A 24,138-nucleotide genomic window follows, 5' to 3' on the forward strand; every position below is an offset into this window, starting at 1 on the left:
GACAGGGTCTTGCTACATATCTTAGACTGAGCTTGAGATTATTATGTAGTCCAAGCTCGTTTCACATTCATATCCCTCCCTCCTGGGTTGCTCAAGGACTGAGGTCACCAGCCTCCTGAGATATTTTTAACTTGCAAAAGATCAAAAGCAATTTCTCCAGATGGAATGCTGTGGTTTTCTGTTGCCTTGTGCAGCCATCTACAGGCAGCCATCTATGCTGACTTTGCTGAAGCTCACTGCTTAAGACAATTTATTTGCAAAGAACAATGTTAGTCATGTTGCAACATTCTGTCAGCGTCTGTACCCATGCCCCCAACAGGCCTTCCTCTACCATGGACCTGCAGAAAACCAGTGCTTTTATATGCTGTAGCTCAGAATGCTGTGTGAGTGCCAGCCATCTGCTGCTTCTTTGGGTTTCACAACTTCCTGGGATTCCCACACATTTGCAGGTTATTCCAAAGCCGTTTCTCCTGTTAGCTTGTTTGTGGTCCGTTTGTTTTATGGGCTCAATGAAGGCACTTTAAGGGTCTGGGAGGAAGTCTCTCTTGCCTGATTCCCAGGCTAAGATCAGTAGACTTCATGTGCTTACCTTTTGAATGGTCTTGTCATCCCACTTAATATTCTCTCTGAAGTGGGCATACTCTATAAATGGGGGAGCTGGTGTGGACGGCCATTGTGTCCTGGGGTCAGTCTCCCACGTCAAACTGTCTGTACTTCTGCATGGCATTGCATTTTATACTATTTCTCTCAATTCCTGATTTCCTTCTTATTGTTTCTAGCCTAATTCATTCATTATCCTAGTTTTTTTTTCTTTTGTAGTCTTGTAAGAGGTTTGTTTATCTAGTTCAGCTTTTCTGAGCCCTTCTCTACAGAATACTTAAAAAGTGGGGCGGATTAGCTTGGGAAATTGTACTAAATACCCTACTTGAGGATTCAAAGTACACATTAGCATAAGAAAAGATCTGAGAAGGCTTTAAGTGAAAGGGGAAAGAACTTTTGAAGTTGATTTAATGATTCCAAGAACTGCAAAAGTAAGGACTCACTGTGTAGAGGAAGACTTCTCCAGCTACTGAAATTACCAACTGACTTTGATTTTTTTTCTTTAACACCAGTTTGAGGAATGCTGGTCTATTTCTTTACTATTTAAAGTAAGGAGTTTTCCAATTTATTTATTCAAGTCATTGCCTTTTCTTCCAATAGTTAACCACATATATTTTAACTATGACTTACCTTTGAAAAGGAACTTTCTCATTAATTTATATTATAAAGGTTGTTTGGTTTATTTATTTTTATATGTAAACTGGAAAAACAATTGAAGCTATGACATTTTCTTTGAGTATAAAATGTCACTACTACTTTTTTGTGTTTTGTTTTGGTTTTTGGTTTTTTGGTTTTTCGAGACAAGGTTTCTCTGTATTGTTTTGGAGGCTGTCCTGGAACTTGATCTATAGACCAGGCTGGCCTTGAACTCACAGAGATCCGCATGCCTCTGCCTCCTGAGTGCTGGGATTAAAGGCATGTGCCACCAATACCTGACTACTGTTTTATAAAATATTTTAATTGCTTTCTTTGACTTTATTTTGAGACAGGGTCTTACTATGTCACCCTGGCTAGCCTTCAACTTGCAATGCAGACAACATTGGCCTCAAGCTCATGGAAATCTTCCTGCTTCTGAGACAAGCACTTCATTTTGTGTGTGTGTTGGGGATGGGGGCTGGTGAGATGACTCAGTGATAAAAGTGTTTGCTGCCAAGACTGATAACTTGAGTTCAACCCCTGGAACCCATAGAGTGGAAGGCAAAACCTGAGTACTGAAAGTTATCCTCTGGTTTCCACATGCCCTGGGTGCATAAGGATGGTCTCTCCCATGCCATCTTCCCAAATGAATGTTAATTATGAATAAATTTAAAATATTAAAATATCTAACTCTAAATTTCCTTTCAGTATATAATTCTTCCTCTTCTTTCCTTCTTTTCTTTTCCTTGGCTTCTTTTCTTTCTTTCCCTTTCCTTCTCTTCCTTTTCTTTCCTTTCCCTTCCCTTCCCTTCCTTCCCCTTCTCTCCCCTCCCCTCCCCTCCTCTGCTCTGCTCTTCTCTTCTCTTCTTGAGATAGGGTCTTACTGTGTAGCCAGGGTTAGGCTGGAACTCATCATGTAGACCTAGCTGGCCTTTAAATCACAGAGATCCACGAATGCTCATGAGGGTGTGCCTGTCGCATTTCAGTTCTGTGGAGGTCAGAGAACTACTCTCAGGAGTAAGATTTCTCCTGCTACCCTGGGGCATCCAGGGATCAGACTCGGGTCATCAGACATGTGTGCAAATGCTTCTACCTGTGGAACCATCTCACTATTCCTCTTTTACTTTTGGTTTCTGTAATTATTTTTTAAAAATACAAAACACAAAACAAAACAAAAAACAAAGAAACAAAACAAAAAAAACCCAAGCTCAAACCCAAACTTTTTAATTCCACTTTGCTTATTATAAAAATAATAAAAATTTATGACATTGTTATTATGAGAACATACTTTTCTTTGTATTTAGTATTTTAATTCTGATTTTAAGTCTCTGTATACTTATTTTGTTAAAAAAAAGTACCAGTGATTCTTTTATATGTATTATGGTTCTTGAGTTAATCTTTTCAGTCTAAGGACTATCTTCCTATTTATATATATGTTGATTGTTTTATTGTCTCACACAGTCCATTTCTCACACAGCTCGGGCTGGCCTTAAACTTTCTATGTCACTAAGAATGACCTTGACCCCTGATCTTCTCGCTTCTATTTCTCAAGTGCTGAGATTGCATTCACACATCACCACACTTGTCTGAACTAAGGACTATACAGGTCATCGCCAGATGTCTTCTCAAGGTGTTTCCATAGAGAAGGCATGAAAAAAAATCAGCTTTGTCTTTTTCTTATTCTGGAAAACAGCATAATTTAGCTGTCTGAGAAAGAGAAGATAGAATTAAAGTCTACCAGTTATCAGATGCCTCCCTGGGGAAATGAGGGGGTGTGGGGGAGTTGGAGGGAGGGCGTGGGAGGAGGGGAGGGAAAGGGAGAGGGACATGGGATTGACATGTAAAGCAACCTTGTTTCTAATTTAAAATTTAAATAAAAAACCACTTACATTTCCAGGTAGTCAAAGATGTTTCCAGAAGGCGGTTCTCGGCTGCAGTAGTTTTTCCATTCAGGACACTGACTGTGCCTGAAGAGGGTTTTAGTTGTTACACTAAGGTCAGGGTAGGTGCAGACAGTGGTTAGTGAAGAAGCCGCTAGTAGGTAGAGGTGGGAGACACCACTCAACACCGTATGGCACACAGGGTAGCTTCCCAGCAACACAGATGACCTGATCACCAAAGCCAACAGAGCAAGGTGATGCCTGTATGAGCTTGGGAGAAACCTATAGATGCCTGCTCTTGAATAGTCCTTCTGTACACTGTGAAAATGTGTTGCTCTCATTGTTAGTAAAAAACTGATTGGTTGATAGACAAGCAGGATTTTCAGAACAGAGAGAATGCTGGGAAGAAAAAGGGCAGAGTCTGACGAGTTGCCAGGAGATGCAGAGGGAGAAAGACACAATGGAGGACAGGTAAAGCCAAGAGCCACATGGAAATATATAGATTAACAGAATTGAGTTAATTTAAGTAGTAAGAGCTAGTTATAAGCCTGAGCTGTTGGCTGAGCATTTGTAATAAATATTAAGTCTCTGAACATTTACTGGGGAGCTGGCAGTCTGGACAACAAACTCTTCCAACAGATGCTTTTATAAGCAACTTGAAGATGGAAGCTGTAAGTTTTTGCAGAAAAGCTTCTCTGTATTTGGAATTCAGGGCACTCACATGATAAGACAAAACTCATTGTGTAGACCAGGCCAGTCTCAAAGTCAAAGAGATCTTCCTGCCTCTGCCTCCTGAGTGCTGGGATTAACGGTGCATGCCTGGCTCAAGTGTCTCAGCACTTTGGTTAGAGGCTGCTATTCCCAGAACTCCGCCTCGCTCTGCACATTGAGATGATTGACAGACAACTCAGCAAGGCTCAGCAAGCTGTCCTCTTTGGAGACTGTTAATGCAGCATTTCCTGCCTCTTCCATTTTCAGTATGTCTGCCAGTCCGAGTTATACGAAAGTATCCCCACAATAAGCATAGTGAAAAGATTCTTTTCTCTTTTCAACAAAATTTTAAAATTATGATGCTTATATAAACAACACACAGGTTAAGAAAATAACCAGCCAAGACAAAGAGTCATTTTAAGCCTTTGTTTATCCTGTGATTCAAGGGTTGCTTTTTATACTGTGTGCATGACTAATAGATAGGTAGGAAACGTCTGATTTTTAGGGAAATCATGACATTATTTGGAAAGTTATGGCTGGGTTAGGAGCTTCTCTATAGATAATTATCATGAACCTATGATTTTTCGTTTTTGATTATTTAAAAATTGAATGTAAATAGGAAAAAAGAAAAATATAGTATTATAATTGTTATTGGGTGGCTCTTGAAAATTGATTGGTTGGCAATCCCCCCAATGGGGGTGCAACATACATACACTGTTTGATGTTGAGGATCAAAACCCAGGACTTTGAGTTCACTAAGCAATTCTATCACCAAGTTAAATATCTCACCCAAGAGTCTTTGTCTTTAAAATCACTTTTTCATAGCTGTAGGAATCACATATTCTAGGGACAGCTTTCATCCTAAAAGAATTACTGCTTGTAAGTAATAAGTTACCATCTGTGGCTAAATTGATTGCATGTGTTGACTCAGTCTTTGGAAGAAATAATCTTAGTCATACTTGTTACAAGGGCGTTTTGTTCTCTAAGGAAAATGTCACTTTGGGAATTTTGCACAAAGTTTCTTGAAGTAGTATAAAACAAACTGTGCAGCAAAATAATATAAAAGTTTTTTTGGGGGGAGGTGCTTAACTTTCTCAGTGTAAGGGGTTGTGTAGGGTTTCTAAGGGCTTGTGTAGGGTTTCAGAGTGATACTTATTTCGATATCCTCAAGATTCTATTTCAGGGATGCTTTGAAGTTAACACATTAAACCTGTATTAATATGCAACCTACATTTCTGGTGTACATTCCCACAGGAAAAAAGCAAGGACTTTCTGGAGCTTATAATTGATTGTAGAAAACTCTTAGGGATTAACATATAGTCCTTATTTCATGTTGTGTTTGAAAAAATACAAGTCTAGGGGCTAGGGATGTAGTTCAGTTGTTAGAGTGCTCACCTAGCAGGCACAAAACTCTGGATTTGATCCCCAATATTCCATAAAACTGGGATAGGTAGCTGCACTTGGGAAGGGGGATTAGATATTCAAAGTCATCCAAGGCAAGTTTAAAGCTAGCTGGGATACATGAGACCCTATCTAAAAAATTATATGTATATATTTATATATACATTTATTTGCATATATAGATGTATTTTTAGATTAATAACTTTCATTTAAATGAATCTTTTCTACAAAAATCTGAAAATGTTGCTAAATGATACATACTTTTCAAGCCTAGAAAAAGAGTGAAATTTAGGGTGAGATTGTTTGGAATTGTTGTGTTTCAAAAAAAGTAAAAAGAACCACCAGGAAATGATTAAAGCTAAATATTTGGGTTGTGTGAAAACGCTGGTGTGACAGTTCAGAGGAAACTAATAAGAGAGTGACACCACACAAGGCCTGGCAGCTATAACATTACTACTGGCCCAGCATTTTTGTTTTATTTTTTTCTTGTCCCCTTTGATTCTTTTATTCTCAAGATCATGATACAGTTACACCATTTCTCCAAACTCTCCAATATACCCCTCTTTCAAAGTCAAGGCCTCTTTTTTCACTAATTGTTGTTATATGCATATGAACACACACACACACACACACACACACACACACACACACACACACACCTAAATAACCTGCTCAATCTGAGTAATGTTACTGGCATGTATGTGTTCAGGGCTGACCATTTGGAATTAAACAGGCAGTAGGCTATTTCTCCAGCTCTCAGTTGCCTGTAGTTCTTTGTGTTGGGTTGAGGCCTCACAGTCTTGCTCCCTGTTTTGCCCCCGCCTCCGGGGTCCATGTTCACATGTCTATTGTTGTACTTGTTCAACTCATGTTTAGGCAGTCATGTTGGTAAGACTTTAAAGGGTAGCTTCTGACAGTCCTAGGAGACACAGTCTCACAACAACTCCTGATCCCGACTCTTGCAACCTCTCTGCCCTTCTTCCACAATGTTCTCTGAGCCTTGGGTGTGGGAGTTGTTTTGTAGATGTATTCATTGGGACTGGCCTCCACAATCTTGCATTTTGATTGGTTTTGGTTTTCTTTAATTGTGTCTACTTCAAAGAGACAATTCCTTGATGTGTAGTGAGGATTGCGCTTACCTGTGGCCCAGCACATTCTGTTTTCAGAAAAAACTCTCTTGGCAGTGCTCACAAGCAGCCCTGTTTTCTGGCCTTTTCCAGGATCTCACCTCTTGATGACCACTGCAAAGGCTTCTTTGGCGCCTGCCCTAGCTTTCTGTGAGGCAGCAGGCTCTGGAATGAAGCCAGGGCTGTAGTCCTGCAGTTTCCACCATGCCCCTGCCTCTTATCAGCCTCCTGACTTGCTTGTTTCAGTTGTCTTTTGTCTATTGCACAAGGTTTCAGGAGTTGATTTATCTCCATGCTATAGTCAAATTTCTCTATCCTAATGTGGTCCCCTGCTTCTGCTATCCAAATCTCATCAAGACATGTGTTATCAACAGCACTTGTTTTGGTATCTTTCATACCAGTCTGGCAATGACTTAGATATATTATCATTACAAAACAATACTTTTATAAAAGGTTGGCAGGACTGGCTATCTTGCTGAGTAACAGAGGAGGAGAAGGAAGAAAACACATTTAGGCTCCAGAGCAGACACCCTCCATACAGAAGCCCATTTCAGAGATTCAACTCTCTGTGAAGCAGTTGGTACCATCTAAGCAGGGTCTCTGTTGATGGTGGGGGAGGGTTTATGACAAGTCCATGCTTTCCTCATTCTACTGTCCTGCTCCCTCAACATTTTGTAATACATGAAAACGATACATCCGTCTCTTTCTATATAAATGATACAATGGTGATATTTTGAAAGTAAGTCCCAAAAGAACTGAGAAATTTTGGCAACGACGTGTGAAAGCCAGCATGCTTGGATATGAAGACATTTAAAATGTAGTAAGTAGGAAAGCTGCCAAAGAGCAACGAGGAAGCCATTTCTCTAGCCCCACAATTCCACAATTATAATAATAATTTTTTAGATAGGAGATCATTATTAGGTATCCCTGGCTGTTGTGGAACTCACTCTCTAGACCAGGCTGGCCAGGAACTCAGAGACTCACCAGTCTCTGCCTCCTGAGTGCTGGGATTCAGAGTGTGCACCAGCAGGCCAGGCTCAATTCTATTTAAGTTTCAGCTTTGCTGGTTGCTCTTCGCAATCCACATGTCCATCCCGGGTTAAGTCAATGGGTCTCCTGTGCAAGCTTTACTAGTGCCCCCTGACCTATTTTCCTTGTTACCGCCTTAGCCCTGCTGATGGATTCCTCAACCTAGAAGTCATGGAACGCTTTCTGTACAGGGCCAGATAAGGATTTCTGGCTTCGTTGTCCCAGAGCACCTCCCTCCTAGCAGTACGAGGAAGCGCATATAGCTGACAACAAACAGACAAGGCTGTGCTCTTTTTTTTTTGGACATATTCACTAATCCCACATCTGACAGAGGGTTGATCTCCAAAATTTACAAAGAACTCAAGAAGCAAGTCTCCAAAACACCAAAGGACCCTATTAAAAAGTGGGCTGCAGAACTAAATAGAGAGTTTTCAATAGAGGAGTCTAAAATGGCTGAGAGGCACTTGAGAAAGTGCTCAACATCCTTAGCCATCCGGGAAATGCAAATCAAAACAACTCTCAGATACCATCTCACCCCTGTCAGAATGGCTAAAATCAAAAACACCAATGACAATTTATGCTGGAGAGGATGTGGTGAAAGGGGGACACTCCTCCATTGCTGGTGGGAGTGCCAACTGGTTCAGCCACTTTGGAAATCAGTGTGGAGATTCCTCAGAAAATTGGGAATAAACCTACCACAAGACCCAGCAACTCCACTCTTAGGCATATATCCAAAAGATGCCCATTCATACAACAAAGATGTCTGTTCCACTATGTTCATAGCAGCTTTATTTGTAATTGCCAGAACGTGGAAGCAACCTAGATGTCCCTCACCTGAAGAGTGGATAGAGAAAATGTAGTACATCTACACAATGGAGTACTATTCAGCAGAAAAAAATAATGGAATCATGAGATTCGCAGGCAAATGGATGACACTAGAAGAAACCATCCTGAGTGAGGTAACGCCGTCACAAAAAGAGAAACATGGCATGTACTCTCTCATATATGGATTTTAGACATAGATCTGGGGAGTGCCAGCCTACAATCCTATGGCCAGAGAGTCTGGGAAACAGAAACTTTATTTAGTGGCTGATCGAAGAAGAGGCAGACTCCCTTGGTTAAGTACTGAGCTGAACTCAAGAAAGCCAGTAACAGAGAGGGAGGACTGATGATCAAAGGGATTAAGACTGGGCTGGTCTAACCCCCAGAAACAGCTGACCAGACAAAGGTTAACTCTTGAATCCCAGGCATTAGCCTGGGAAGCCAGCATGGGACTGATCAAGACCCCCTGAATCTGGGTGTCAGTGAGGGGGTCTAGGTAATCTATTGACCCTTGGGCAGCAGATCAGTACCCATCCCAAGTATACACACGGACTTTGGACTCCAATAGAACAATGTGAGGTGCACTCTCACCCTGAACTCTTGGGGAAGGGTCTAGGCCCTGCCCTATATGAAATGACACACTATGGACACCCCCATGGAGGGCCTCACCCTCCCTGGAGAAATGAGGGGATAACGGGGGGGTGGAGGGCACGGGAGGAAGGGAGGGAATGGGAGAGGGACCTGGAACTGACTTGTGAAGCAACCTTGATTCTTATCTAAATTTAAACTGGAAAATAAAATTTAAAAAAAATTAAAAAAAATCAGAAACATGTATGCTTCACATGTCAATCCCAGCTCCCTCTCCCTCCCCTCCTCCCTTGTCCCTCCGCCAGCCCCTCCAGCCCCCCACCCAATCCCCACATCATTCCCCAGGGAGGGTGAGGCCCTCCTTGGGGGGATCTCCAAAGTCTGTCATTTCATCCAGGGCAGGATTTAGGCCCTTCCCCATGTGTCCAGGCTGAGAGAACATCCCTTCATGTGGAATGGGCTCATTCATATGCCATGGTAAACACTGATCTACTACCTAAGGCCCCAGAGATTGTTGAGGCCTCCTACATTCATGGAGTCTGGATCAGTCCCCTGTTGGCCTCTCAGCTATCAGTCTGGGGTTCAAGAGCTCCCCCTTGTCCAGTCAGAGCTGTATTTGTGGGTTTCACCAGCACGGTCTTGACCCCTTTGTTCATCACTCCTCCATCTCTGTCACTGGGTTCCAGGGGGGTCAGTTCAGTGTTTAGCTGGGGTATCTGTCTCTGCCTCCATCAGTCACTGGATGAAGGTTCTAGGATGGCATATAAGTTAGTCATCAACCTTATCATCATGGAGGGGCTATTAATGTAGTCTCTCTGCTATTACTTAGTTTTCCAGTTGGTGTTATCCTTGTAGATCTCTGGAGATCTCACTAGTGTCAGCTCTCTCATCAAACCTATAATGACTCCACCTATTATGGTATCTCTTATACTGCTCTCCTCTATTTTTACCTTGACTCTGTCTTCTTGCTCCCCCATACCTTCTTCTCCCCTCCTTTTATCCCCCTCTCTTTTTCCTGGTTCCCTCCCCCGATGTTCCCAATCTGCGTAGTTTTTTAAAAGACAACCACACAAGAATTTAAGTTAAGTATTATTCAAAAAATAAATCTGATAAAAATGAAAATGTTTAATGATGCTTCACATTAACTTTAATAGTTTCAACTATGAAACCACATCAACAGCACTATTTTACCACTGGCTTTAGAATTCCAGGGAACAATGCAAAGCTACTTTGTACAGCCAGTCAGTGCTCTCCGTAGTGGCTTTCACTGTTTAGTGGGTCGTTTGAAACACAGTTAAAAAGACCAACTAAAGCTCCAAGTTCAGCAAAGATGCACCGTTTCTTTTCCCCATTAAAGGGCCATTTCCCATCAGTATCCTAAGTGTACAGAGCAGAACAAATGACAAATATTTCTTACACGCCTCTAATCCTCCCTTCTTTTTGCTTCATAAGAAAAATTTACTGAGGTCTTTGGTTTTTAATTTTGTTTATGTAAATTACATCAACTTAAGAAAGAACAAAATGGCCAGATGTAATAGTATATACCAGCATTTGGGAGATGGTGACGGGGGATTAGAATTTCAAGGCTACCCTTGGGTACATAATAAGTTTAAGACCCTGCCTTAAAATTTAAATTAATAAATATGTTACAAAAGATAAGCCAAAGAATAGATTTTCTTTTCATTCTTTCTTTATTTATTATGCATACAGTGTTCTGGCATGCATGCCAGAAGAGGGCATCAGATCTCATTATAGATGATTGTGAGCCACCATGTGGTTGCTGGGAATTGAACTGAGGACCTTTGGAAGACTATCCAGTGCTATTGCTCTTAACCTCTGAGCCATTTCTCCAGTCCCCAAGAATAGATTTTCTGTTTGAAAATTGATCTTTGGCTCTAGGATAAGAATTACTGTAGGAATGTAGAAATTGTTGGAAGTGGTTTAAGCAAATGTTAGAAAAGAAGAACCAACCAATTGGGATATGAAAAATATCATCCAAGCCACATAAGCGTATTAGCAGTCAATTTCAAATGAATTCTGCTGCTCATTCTTAATATCACTTCACTTCCATCCGTGTTCTCATTGCAGCTTCAACTTGCAGTACACCCATATTTTAAAACCTATTTAGTGTGTTTCCCTCTCTTAGCCTCTAGGTTTGCAGGTCCACCCCACAGTGTTCCTAAAACATCTCTTTCATTCCGCAATGCTTCCTCTAAGTACAGCTCTCTGCCTGAACAAACAGAATTTTTTTTAACCCTCTAATGATATCTGGAGGCCCACTGATGAATTGCTCTAACCACCCTTGTGCCTCTCCTTGAGTCTTAGCCTCATCGGAAGACTGTGAGACCTCATCAACAAACGTTTAAAGCTTTCTTGGAATCCAGTGTGAGGGTCCCACTTCACATTTTGAGAGCTTGTCTGCTGCCTACGATTTCAACCAGCCGGCTGGTCCCACCCCAGCTTGGAACTATACCCATCTCCTTGTGGACAAATCTGCTCACACTCTCCACAGTCATTAATCTGAAATCATATACTGTAGTCAATTCTGCTCCTCCAACCATTGCCTAGCCTTGAACCAGAACAAAGCTTGTCAGTGGTAGTCTCATGAATCTCGTCAAGGCATTCTGCATGAACATAGACAAGGCCACTCCATTCTTTGAAGTGGAGAGTGCTTTCACAGCATTCAGATCAGATCCTGAGCAAAAAGTATTTTTTGCACCATGGACAATGAGGCCTTTCCCTTCTGTCCAATTTTCCAATTCAGCTACCCTTTCCAGAAGTTGTAGCATCATGACACCTGAGAAGGCATTCATTTTATTGGGGTCGTTTAGAGTGAGAACGCCAGTGCCATTCTGATTCTTCTGAAGGTCAACGGATCCACCAGGAAACTGCTCCAGTATCTTCTTCACTTCCTCCTCATGGAAGCTACACTCCTCATGGAAGCTACACTCCCCTCCCCCATTTGTAACAGTTTTGTCCTTGCAGACAGAGACATAGTCAAAAACTTTTTGCCATTTCTGAGTTCTCATGGGGATTCCAAAGCACTCAGAAATCAACTTAGCTGGAAAATCCAACATCCTCATCCGTTGGAGTTGCTAGTGTCGCTGTTTTCCCAGGATCTCTGCAACACACCAGGAATCTTCCCAGAGACCTCCAGAACCTCAGGAGATGCACACGAGAGAGGCACCTGCACTGTCTTAACGAGATGGCAGAGGGTCAAGGCCATGTTCTAATAAAACTTTGTTTATAAAACAGACCATAGTGGATTTTGGTGTTCTAGAGATCTCTGTTCCCTGTTGTAGCTCATGATCCCTCTGACTCTTGTCAGGTTATTGCTTAATGCTAATTAATTGCTCAAGTAGCTCAGGAGAGTGACACTTCTTGTTCCTGCTCCTGCAAGTCCCTTTGTTTTTTGGTTTTGCTCTCTTTGTACAATTCCTATTGCCTTGTTTCCTGCAAAGTTCATTGTCCTTATTTCCTGCATAAACTGCTGGCCTTATTTCCTTCAGATCCTTGAAAGTTTTGCCTTTATGTGGGCTGCTTTTCCTCTCCCTGAAGAAAATTACTTAACTCCCACTCAACTGTCTGTTCCCAGTTGAAATGCCACTGTCTCAGGGAAACTTCCCCTGTCCCTTCATGACGACTTATGTGCTTTCAGCTATATCCATACAGCTTTGTAACTTTTACTTCCATGATGTTCTAGATAGTTTTATGTCAACTTGACACAATATAGGGTCATCTGAGAGGAGGAAGCCTCTATTGAGAAATGTCTGGTAAGATTAGGCTCCTGGGAAGCTCGTAGGGCATTTTCGTAATTGGTGATTGATGGGTTAGGGCCCAGCCAGTTGTGGATGGTGACATACCTGGGGTGGCACTGCTGGGTTCAATAAGAAAGCAGGCAGAACAGGCCACAGAGAGTAAGCAGAAAAGTAACACACCTTCATTGCCTCTGTATTAGCTCCTGCCTCCAGGTTCCAGCACTGCTTGAGTTCCTGTTCTGACTTCCTTTGATGATTAATTGTGATACAGAAACATGCCAAATAAATCCTTTCCTCCTTCCCAGCTTGCTTTTTGGTTATCATGGTGTTTCATCCCAGCAATAGAAATGCTAGGTAAGAAGTTGGTACCAGGAGTGGGGTGTTTATGTGACATATCTAACCATGTGTTTTGAAGAGGATTGTGGAAGGACTTTGGAACTTTGTCAAAGAAAATTCATTGAGTGTTTAGTGCTTGGTGACCTGTTCTGTAGGAACTTTGGAAGATAATGATGTTTAAGGTAAGGCAGAAGACTGAGTCCTGACATGTGAATTCTGTGGTTCTGGTTAGCTGGGCCTGAAGAATCAGCTGTGCTTAACAATATACCAGAACTACTAAAGTGAAACCTTTGATTTGCTGGGATACTTGGCTGGAATTGAGAAATTAGTGAAGATTAAGAAGAGACCAGTGTCATCGAGGTGAAATCTTCTGGGAAGTCTTTCCTGAGAGTCCAGCACACAGAAGCTGTGTTCTAGGAGCAGCCAAGGTTGTACCTCATGCTGGCAGTCAAACTTGGAAGTGTAAGAGTCACCCAGGATGGAACTGTTTTGAAGGCATGAAGGGGTCATGGAGAGCCACTGAGGCTTGGTGAAGGGGCAGCCCACTGGCAGTTGAAGGCCCAGGATTTGAAGGAGTCATGAAGAGAATCTGAAGAATGACACTATGAAGAGAGCCTATGAGAAGCTATTGGAGAAAGTTCAGCCAAGTAGCTGCAGAAGAGGCCAGCATTTTGGAGATGTTACTACCATGGGATGACAACTAAGAGCAGCAGCAGTCCTGGAGGGGAGTGATCTGAACTCAGAAGACAAGTGTGTGTGTTGCAGAGGGTCAGGATGGAGAAGTGACCCAGACCCTTTGGAGGAGCCCGGAAAATCATGAGTGGATCCAAGATATTGGATGTTGAGTTATTGACAACTTTGGGGTTTGTTTTTACTTTGATTTGATTGTGACTATGCCCTGATTCTTTATCTTGAAGAAAGGCAGCACTTAATTATTTTATTTTATCTTATATTTTATTTTATAGAAGCTCCCAGTTGAGAGACTTTGGAGTTTAATAGATTGGCTATTTTAAAGAGGCTGAACTTTGAATGTGTTTGAATTTGTAAAGACTATGAATTTTTTTAATTTTAATTTTAAATAGCTTGTTTTACATGTCAATCCCAGTTCCCTCTCCCTCCCCTCCTCCTGTACCCCCTACCATCCCCCCATCCTCCCACCCTATTGCCAATTCCTTCGAATAGGGGATATCTAGAGTCTATCATTTCACTCAGGGTAGGGTCCAGGCACTCCCCTAAGAGTCCAGGCAGAGGGAGCAACCCTCTTTGTGTTATGGACACACAATGTCTGTTAGTATTTGAGGGATAAACACTGATTCACTTCTCAGGACCCCATAGGTAGCCCAGGCCTCCTCACTGACTCTCACATTCAGGGGGTCTGGATCGGTCCCATGCTGGCCTCCCAGCTGTCAGTCTGGGGTCCAAGAGGTCTCCCCTGTTCGGATCAGCTGTCTCTGCTGGTTTTGCTAGCCCATTCTTTGCCAATTTGCTCATCACTCCTCTCTCTCTGTCGCTGGGTTCCTTGGGTTCTGTTCAGTGTTTAACTGTGGGTGTTTGTCTCTGTTTCCATCAGTCACTGGATAGACATCAAGTTCACTATCAGGAATGGGCACTCGAGGTGTTTTTTCCACTATTGCTTAGCTTGCCAATTGGTGTCATCCCTTTAGGTCACTAGAGGTCTCACTGGTGCCTGATCTGTCTTCTAACCTATGATTCCCTCTTCCCCCTATCCTACCCCACCAGTCAACGTTCCTTTTCCTCCACGACCTACTCTCTCTCCACTTCTCCCCCTCTCTATTTCCCAAGTCCCCCTTCCCCCCACCCCTCGCCGTGTTCCCCATCTGTTCAGAGGATCTTGCCTCATTTCTCTTCTCTTGGGTACCATGCATATCTTTTAGGTTCTTTCCTGTTTCCCAGACTCTGTCAGTGGAAGTTCAGACTGGCAGACTATGAAAATTTTAAAGTCATTTATATTTTTAATGCAAGATCCTGGGAATGAATGAGAAATGAAAGGTTGTGACTAACCAGTGATGCACTTGTATGTCAAACTGACAAGAGGTTCATTATGCTGGAACAAACCAGAAATGACTGAGAGAAATACTTTCAAATTGGAGAGACAAGGTGAAAATAGAGATGTATTGTTCAACTGGAAGCTGTAAAGGACCCAGATTTCCCCAAGAAAAACCAGGCTGAACGACACACAGTTGTCTACATTTGACTATTTGTGACCTACATGCAGCACCATGTCATTTGCTTCAACTCTAGATATTGAGGATTTTATTTTTTTCAGCCCTTTATTTCCAGTACCTGAAGAGTTTGATGGGATGAGGAACACAGCATCCACCTGGCACATGTTACACTGAATTCTGAATTTAAATTTTATTTATTATTATTGTGTGTAAGTAGGCATGCTTGACATGTGTGTGGGGCATGCATATCATGTATGCTACGTGTGTGTGGGCATGCATGTAATGTGTGCTGTGTAGAGGTCAGAGGACGACTCTGGGGAGGCAGTTCTCTCCTTCAGCCTTTATGTGGGTTCTGGGGAGAGAACTCAGGCTGTCAGGCTTGTGCGTTGAGTGCTTGGGTCTGCTTGCCCATCTTGATAGTCCTGAATCCTGAATTTAATAACCTATTGATAACTATGAGCTACTGGAAATAAGAGAGAGATACTACTAGTTAAGAAGCTGTGTGCAGGAAGAGTAGCTGCAGGCATACTTGGTATCTGAGAGTATGTTATCCAGCTCTTCAGATCTGGTTGGCCACAATTGTTGGGAGAGCTATAGCTACACATCCATGATTGAGTCAATGAGATGAAAGGGGTATGACTTTGCACATAACAAACAGTTTTCTGAGAGCATAGAAATGTCAGGATCTTTTATGCTACCAAAAAAAAGGTGGGGTAAAGGAAAGACAAGCAAAGTGCTTGTCAGAGGAGGAAGAGTTCTTTGGGTAAATCTTGGAATTCTTGTGTTAAAGCACAAAGAACCACTGCACACATTGTTAAAACCTCTTTGCATTACATCATTAGAATAAACTAAATAAGAAACAGCCGGGTACTGAAAAACGCTGGCCCAATCACACATGTTTGTGTTCTTCTCAAAATGTATTTTTATAGATAAATTGACCATATGTCTAGGGACATTTCAACAGACTAAAGGCACTTCAGTGACCTGAAGAAAACCTACTAGATGGCTGAACTTTAAAGACGAAGATACATTTTGATACAAAACTCTCAAATATCAAGTTCAGTCATGATGCTTGCAGTTATAGATGCCTGTGTTCACAGGGTATGTGGAGGGTCTGGCTTAGCATCCTTCTTCTGTGGCCTCCAACCAACCATGGATGAAGGCTTGGTCTGGGAACAAAGCAGGGCCTCTCCTCCTTAGCTTAGGAAAGCCAACTCTTCTGAGTTTCATCTGTAGCCAGTTGGGCAAATCCCAAGTGGAGAACAGACAAACAGAGGAACATGCCAAGTACCAAGGAAGCAAGTAGGAGCGGGGACCCTGATGCAAAGTAAAAACTCAGCTACATATCTGCACATGTATCCTCACATGACAACACCAGACACACCCTGCTCAACATGTTCTCATTGAGCAAAATACTTGAATTGGCTTTACTCAATGCAAGTGGATGATTCTTAGCTTATTAGCAAACTGTAGAGAAATATATATGTAGTTATTGCACTGAGCACGGAGCACACATAGATTATAAAGGAAACAAATAGTCCATCCATCTAACATTTTTCAGCTTATGGATGTTTCAAGCCATTGCTCTGGTATTTGATTATAACTTCACCTTGTCACAACCTTTTATTGTGTGGTTAATGATCTCATCTGATAGATGATAGAACTAGGAACAAGCAACTTCTTCAGGATTGCTTTGCCAGCAAGGGGCTGGGATCATGATGTTGATTTTGCTAAATGTAGTCTAGATACACTCCCTTATACCAAGCTAACGCTTTGAAAAATAAATGCCATGTGTCCACACAACAACAAGATCACTTGCCAGGGCCCTACACCAAGGCATCCCTTTTATTTCTAACATGCATCTACTAATTATTATCACTTGTTCTGGAATATAATCAGGAAAATCAAAGGATCCTATGGGAACTTAGAGGGGATACAGAAAAAAATCACAAAGCTTATTTTAGGCCGGGAGAATGAATATTATTATAAAGGAATGCAGTTGTTTTCCTTCCAGGAGAAAAGCCAGGAAAATGACTTAATAACATTTGCTATAAAGCAGAGGCACATTAGACAGGTTTGAGAACTAGAAGGGATAGGAAAAGCATGGCTTCTGCTGTGTATGGCTGCATTAGCAACGCTGGTAACTGTGGCCCTTCAGCAGTCAAGGCAGGGTGGGAGCTGTTTCTCATCCCTGTGACAATATACCTGACTGAAGCTGCTTAAGGGAGGAAGAATTTATTTCAGCTCACAGTGTCCCAGGGGATTCCACTTCTTAGTGTGGGAAAGGCAGCAGGAATGGCTGGACCCATGGAAACAGGAGTGTGTAGTAGGACTCCTTACATGGTAACGGGACCTGGAAGCAGAGAAAGACCAGGAAGTAACCCTCAAATGGCCACTCCCAATGACCAAGTGCTGCTGGGAAGGCTACACCTCCCGAATGGTTCTCCATCATCTCCCATCATTGCCACCAGCTGACACTAAGTGTTCAGACATGAATTGTGCAGCTCATTTTACAATCAAACCATGACTGCTAAGTTATAGTTTAGGCAATCTGTCAGATCCTAGATATAACAAATATAAAAGGGGAAGTAACAGTGATAGATCTTGAGCTCACTGTCTAATACTGGACAAATGTTGTCAACACTTAGAATATAAAGCAACACTATTATGGAGGCACTCCTGCTCAACATCCTGGCATCAGGACCTACAGGCCTCAGAAGTGAGCACTATGTAACCAGCAAAGCCCTGGGAGCTGGTGACGTACACCAATCAGAAACAGGATGAGATAAAACTTTGGAGGGCTCCTAAGACTCCTGGCTCCAGGCAGCTCTGCAGATGTTGGTCCAATGTACCTGAATAACGGACTCTTCAGTAATTGCACCTCCTGCCAGGATCTCCTGCCTCTGGCCTGTCTCTGACCTTGGTGACTGTTGAGTGTCCAGCACCTTGCTTGATGCAGCGAAGCACAGCTGAGGCTGTGACACGCCTCCATCCTTCTGTAGGAATGTGGCTCACAGGATCATCTGCTACAAAGATAGTATCTACTCACTGCTCTTTCCTTACTATGGTGGCCAGCTGTGCACTGGGCGTCTCTGCCTGCTGTCTGTGAGTGAACTCTGGCTCCGGATACTGGTGGCATCACTTAGAGCTAGGCTGTTAGGTCGTCAGATCTCTTTGTTGTGAGTTGCTTTCCTCCTCCTGATATGTGAACAATAAGCGGTGCTCTCAAATGTCTACGTTGCTGTAACTTGAAAGTCCTGTTCCAGACGACAAGTGAACATGTCGACTCCGCATGGTGCCGCGCTAGCTTTGTTATCTTCATTAATTGGATATTGTGGGAAGAAAGCCTGACAATTTAGGGACAGGATGTGGGATGTGGGGAGAATTCAGAGAGTTTTTTTTCCCTGAAGGAGCTAACACTTGAACGAGATGAGTAAGAGAGTCTGCACGAGGTAGGGGAATAAGGCGTCTAGGCAGAGGCAACAGTGAGCACACATGCGGAGGTGAGCAGAGCTCTAAATAATTTTCTGTGGCATGAGGGTGAAGAGTGAATCAGGGAGAGGTGGTAGATGAGTGTCAGATGTTGTAAATCAGCACAGGCTACCTACATACCAGTGATGGGGTTCAAGCGAAAGGATTCAGACTTCTGAGAGAGAAGCTCTCTGCTTCATGTTTGAAAAAAAAAACTCTGAAGCCTGGGGGAGAGGTGTTGGCTGGTTGCTTCTGGAGGCAGAAGCCCAGAAAAATGTTTTATAAGCTAGTGAGGGATAACGAGGTAGTGGAAGGAGAAAGAACAGATCTGAGAAACGTTGGCGAAGTTTGACGATGAGATCTACCCAGGGCTTCTCCCAGACACAAAGTGTATGACATCAGAAGGGTGCTTTGGTCTCGGCAAAAGAACAGGTACGTATGAAAATACACCTAAGTCCCCGGAGAAAGAGCTGGGAGGCAAGTAGGCATCATCTGACCTTTTCTGACCTTTATCTGGAGCCCATTTGTGCTGGATGAGCTTCCCCCTCCATTCATTTCATCAGCACGTATCTTTCAAATATCTATCTGATTGTCCCTACACTGAGCTACTAAGGATGAACAGAACAAAGCAACCTCTGTCCGCATGCCTACAGTGTCTGGAGGGAGACAAACGATGAGTTTGAAGACGTAGTGTCAAACATGATGGGTGTTATAAATGATGAAAGTAGAAATGGTTTGAGAAAGAGAAGATAATTGTAATGTGGTATAAGGCCTACCCTGGCTCCAGGGTGACCAAGTGCTAAAGGTAAATGCTAGTCGCTGTGCTGGGGCCACCTATGGAAACACCCTAGGATTTCTTAGAAACGGTGGACAGATTCACAGGCTTGCAAAACACCTGAGCACTAGTGGTCAAAAGGATGGGTAAAGAGCCCTAGCTTCATTTAGCGCAACACTGGTCACTTTAACACTGAGTAGTCGGATGCAAAGGTGGATTTGACTCCAGGGCCTTCTGATTAGAACATGTGCTATTATGTTATGCGTGTTGTTTTCAGCAATTTCTGATTTGTAATCAGCAGGGGGCTTAACACTCTAGAGACTGACTCCTGTGATTCTGCTTTAGAAAAGAAATAATGAAAAACCCTTCATGCGCCAAGCTCACTGAAGATGATCATGGATAAGTAGCCTGGCTTCATGCTTGAAAGCAAAAAAGCCCCGCTGGTGATGTCAACACCAGTGCCAGCATAAAGATGACAACATAAAATTCAGTTGCCTGGTGATTCCCCAAAGGTGGCTTGCGTTTGGGCCAAACTTAAAACCTGGTAGGGCAACATGAAGATCTTATGAAAGAAAAAGGGATAAAGGAGGAGAGGAGGGGAGAGGTGAAATTAGTTGAGGGGAGAGGGAGCCAGCCTATTGTTATTTATCGTTCTGATTTATAAGTCAACAGAAGTTTCATCTCCTTGTGAAATTATGAGAAATAAATTATTCATGGGAGAGCCATCTGGAGTGCCAGTTCTCCACATCAAAGGAACAGTGTGTTGTAGCAGAAGAGTGGTGGAGCAACTTTTGCAATGTGACTCACATCACCTTAAAGATTTGATTCAGCCTCACACATGTCACATGTCTCAATACCACTGGAGGATCATCTGTGCTTTGGCCACTCAGGAAAAACCCCAGACAGATACTCCAAGAAGGTTATGTTCACTTCTGATATGTGAGCTAGAGTTGCATGGTACGTGTCTCCATATGTAGACACTGGGGCCATGGTCCTACTAGAAATCCATTTGAGATGCATTCTAGATAAAAGATCATTGGTGAGACAAGGGACTAAAAGCATTTCTTCTTTGACACACTACACCAATGCATGTGATCAGAAGAAGTCTCTAAGTGATCCAGCCTTCATAACAGTCACATAAAGTGTTACCTCTGAGGAAGGGAAGTCCTGAGTAGAGAACGTGCCAGCTCCAAGGCACTTCCTGACAGAGACAAGAATGGAAGACTCAAGAATTGAAAATTTCCCTGGCTTTGACTGACTGACCTGTGAGAGCTTAGAGGTCTCCTTAGGTCACCTCATTATCCAGAAGAAAGAATACAGGCCATTTACTTGTTTGTAAGGCTGACTTTGCTGCTGTCTAAAATCTTTAGATTTTATCCCATGCACCCCCTTCCAATTTAAGATCACCTTTACACAATGCAACTGTTCAGTCATAGAGCTTCACTTAACACTCCCCCTTCGGCTTCCCCGACTTGTAGGTTTTCATCCACTAAAAACAGGCACGTGTATTTGCTTTTCTGCTTTCCCTCTGTGTGCACCCTTTCCAAGGTCTCACCATGCCAGCTGTGCTGTGATGCCTTAAGCCAAAAGGCTTGGGGCATTCTTTGGCCAACAATGAGCCATGGGGTTGCAGAAAGAATAGTGGCTTTGACCCTAACCTTCGTCATCACATAAAGTGACTCCATCTATTGTTTGTTTGCTTTTCTGTTTCCATTTTAAATTTGGAGACATGGTCTCTCCATGTAGCCCAGGTTGGCCTTGAACTGGACTCGAATGGCTGCTTCTTTTGCCTGCTGGGATTATAGGTCAGCATGTCTAGCAAATCCATCTCTTTTAATTATCTAAAATTCTAGACACCGTGGGCCAGGCCCCCTTTACAGGACAGATGATGTTCTGCTGTACAAAGTAGATAGTTGCTCAGTTCCATCTGCAACAGAAATGAACCAGACAGCAGCTTAGAGTCTTTCTCCACCACTGCTGCACCCCTTTCAGGTGATGGTTTCTGGGGGCAGTGGCCTGATTTGCAGGATTCTGGGAAATGATATTGATTTTACAATTCTGAGGAGCATCATGGCATGGACAAGAGAAAACATCTAATAACTTAGGTGCTTTGAGCCTATTCTGACATATAGGATTTCTTTCTTTTCTTTTTATTTTAAAGACTTGTTTATCTTATGTACATGAGTGCTCTATCTGCATGTACACCTTTATGTCAGAAGAGGGCCCAGATCCCACTAGAGATGGTTGTGAACTACCACGTGGTTGCTGGGAATTGAACTCAGGACCTCTGGAAGAGCAGCCAGTGCTCTTAACTATTGATTCACATCTCAATCCCTGGGATTTCTTTCTTGTACCTTCTCAATAGTTCCCAGCCCCTAACTGACATCAGCACCAGTGCTGGGAGAATTCCAAGCAGTGGTCTGGAAAACACTGCCTCTGCCTTATTTTTTAAAGTTGGAAGCACTTGCCTTGAAGAGTCTTCTTCTGTAGTTTGTACATTCTTCATAGGCACTGTCTCATTAGTGCTGGAAAATTCCCTAGAGATTTGGAGGTGCTGAAGTGTTTCTTTTTCCATGTATCACATCAGCAAATGTTAACAGGATGGAAATTGTTTAACATCCTATTCTTAATAACAATACTATGAATGGTTGCTTTATATTTCCCCGGATGCCCCTGGATTGAAAACATTCCAGTGCCAAGCACATCCTGAGGGAAGGAAAGGTGGGGAGCCTTGGGTACGAAAATGCCTCCTGGCCTCTACCTAGACTGTTGTATAGTGAGGTGGAGGCCAGTCTAGATTCCATAAGAGGCTGTATCAACTGTTCTCTCACTTTGAAAAAAATCAGGGAAAATGAAGTTGGCACAATAGACTTCTAGCTTCTCTCCCTCCCTGCCCTTCCACACACTGGCACAAAGCTGTGGATTTGAAAATTAAAATACAGTACAATTTTCATTTTTATTGGCTTAATTTTTCTTTTAAGGAGAGGAAACACTAGATACCATTTAGGAAATGAGTTGGAGGGTTTTTATTAATAAATTATGGGGCCCTGGGCAGTAGATCAGTATTTATCCCTGGCATACAAATGGGCTTCATGTGTCCATAACACAAAGAGGGATGCTCTCTCAGTCTGGACTCTTAGGGGAGGGCCTGGACCCTGCCCTGAGCGAAATGACAGACTCTGGATATCCCCTATGTGGAAGGAAGTGGGATAGGGTGGGAGGCTGGGGGGGGAGGATGGAGGGGTGTGGGAGGAGGGGAAGGAGAGGGAACCGGGATTGACATGTACAGCAAGCTATTTAAAATTAAAGTAAAAAAAGAAAAATAAATAAATTATGAGCTTCTATATGGAAAAATGCATGACAAAAGAAAAATAAGTTTAGAGAAGACATTTGAAGGCTGTTTGACAAATAGAAATATAGTGTACTTACTGTAGAATAAGATTTCGTGAAACATTAACAAATATAGGCCAGCCATGGTGGCTAACTAACACTTGGGTGGCTGAGGCAGGTGGCTTTGAGTTTGAGGACCACCTGGGTTATAACGTGAATTCCTGGCCAATCAAGTTTCTGGGATGAGACTCTGTTTCATGAGAATAAAGACATAAAACAATACCGTTTCCTAGGAATTGTGGGTTTAAAACCTGCTTGAGCTAGCCGCATGGTGAGTTTGAGCCCTAACTACAGAGCAAGAAATGTCTCAAGACACCAAATCCTATCAAACCAAGGAGTTAAGTTCTTTTTCTATGGATCCAGATCTTCTGGAATCCTGTTACTACCACTGGAAACCTCTCTGATACAGTGGAAGTTGATCTCCTGGCATTTCCCAGGGTCCTTAAGTTCCTGGCCTGTAAAATGTAGAAGAAATAGTTCCTAACCATGAGTGTGTGTGTGTGTGTGTGTGTGTGTGTGTGTGTGTGCCTTGGAATAGTCCCCGACGCAGTGAGTTTTGTACACTTAACCATTATGATAATGACACCAAACCCTAGACTGTAGGTTCTGGATGATTGTCTGCTTGGAACATGATCATCCTGTTGGCAAGAGATTAAGGGACACTTGGTTACTGATGTGTCTGTGAGTGTGCGCTAGTGTGGCTGTCTCCATTAAGAGAGACGTAGAATCAGTAGATGGCTGTGACTCTGCTGAGGTTTTTCTTCTGGTCTTTTGGAGACAGGAGAGATATGCGTGAAACACGTATGAAAACAAGGTGTGTGCTGAGTGGTGCAGGGGGAGCAGGTGTAGAAGGCAGATGGCAGGGAGTCCCATTTTCAGAGTTCCGAGATGGCTACATCAATGGAGAGTCCTATGACGTTTTGTTTGTTTCTCTTGGATTATCTGGACATTTTGGTCTTTTGATTATCTGCCCAGGTAAGAAATTCTTACCTCATGCTGAACTTGAGTTATAGTTATTTTTATTTCTCAAACAATTAAAAACAGTTAGAAAAATCTGAGAGCCTTCATCCCAGATGCAGAAATCCACAGTCAAGCACTGGGCAGAGCTCTCAGAGTCCTGTTTAAGAGAGGGAGGAGGGATTATATGAACACAGAGGGGGGCATGATAAGAGAACCCACAGGGACAGCTGACCTGGGCTTATGGGAGCTCCCAGATTCTGGACCTACAGCTAGGGAGCCTGCATGGGATTGACCTATGCCTTCTACATGTGTGTGACAGCTGTGTAGCTTGATCTGCTTATGGGGCTCCTAGCAGTGAGATCAGGACCTGTCCCTGCCACTTGAACTAGTTTTTGGTAACCTATTCCCCATGCTGGGTTGCTTACCTCAGCCTTGATGCAAGGGGAAGAGCTCGGTCCTGCCTCAACT

General features: G+C 42.8%; 1 protein-coding gene and 1 pseudogene across 1 annotated transcript in view; one reads left to right on the plus strand and one right to left on the minus strand.

The window, feature by feature from the left end:
- The window catches only part of Cpe (carboxypeptidase E), a 100,566-nt gene that overhangs the window by 34,244 nt on the left and 42,184 nt on the right, over positions 1 to 24,138 (plus strand). The window lies entirely within an intron of this gene.
- Positions 10,841 to 12,038, minus strand: LOC101837439 (annotated as a pseudogene).

The sequence above is a fragment of the Mesocricetus auratus genome, unplaced genomic scaffold (genome assembly GCF_017639785.1).
Source record: "Mesocricetus auratus isolate SY011 unplaced genomic scaffold, BCM_Maur_2.0 Super-Scaffold_6731, whole genome shotgun sequence".
In the NCBI taxonomy this organism is placed as follows: domain Eukaryota; kingdom Metazoa; phylum Chordata; class Mammalia; order Rodentia; family Cricetidae; genus Mesocricetus; species Mesocricetus auratus.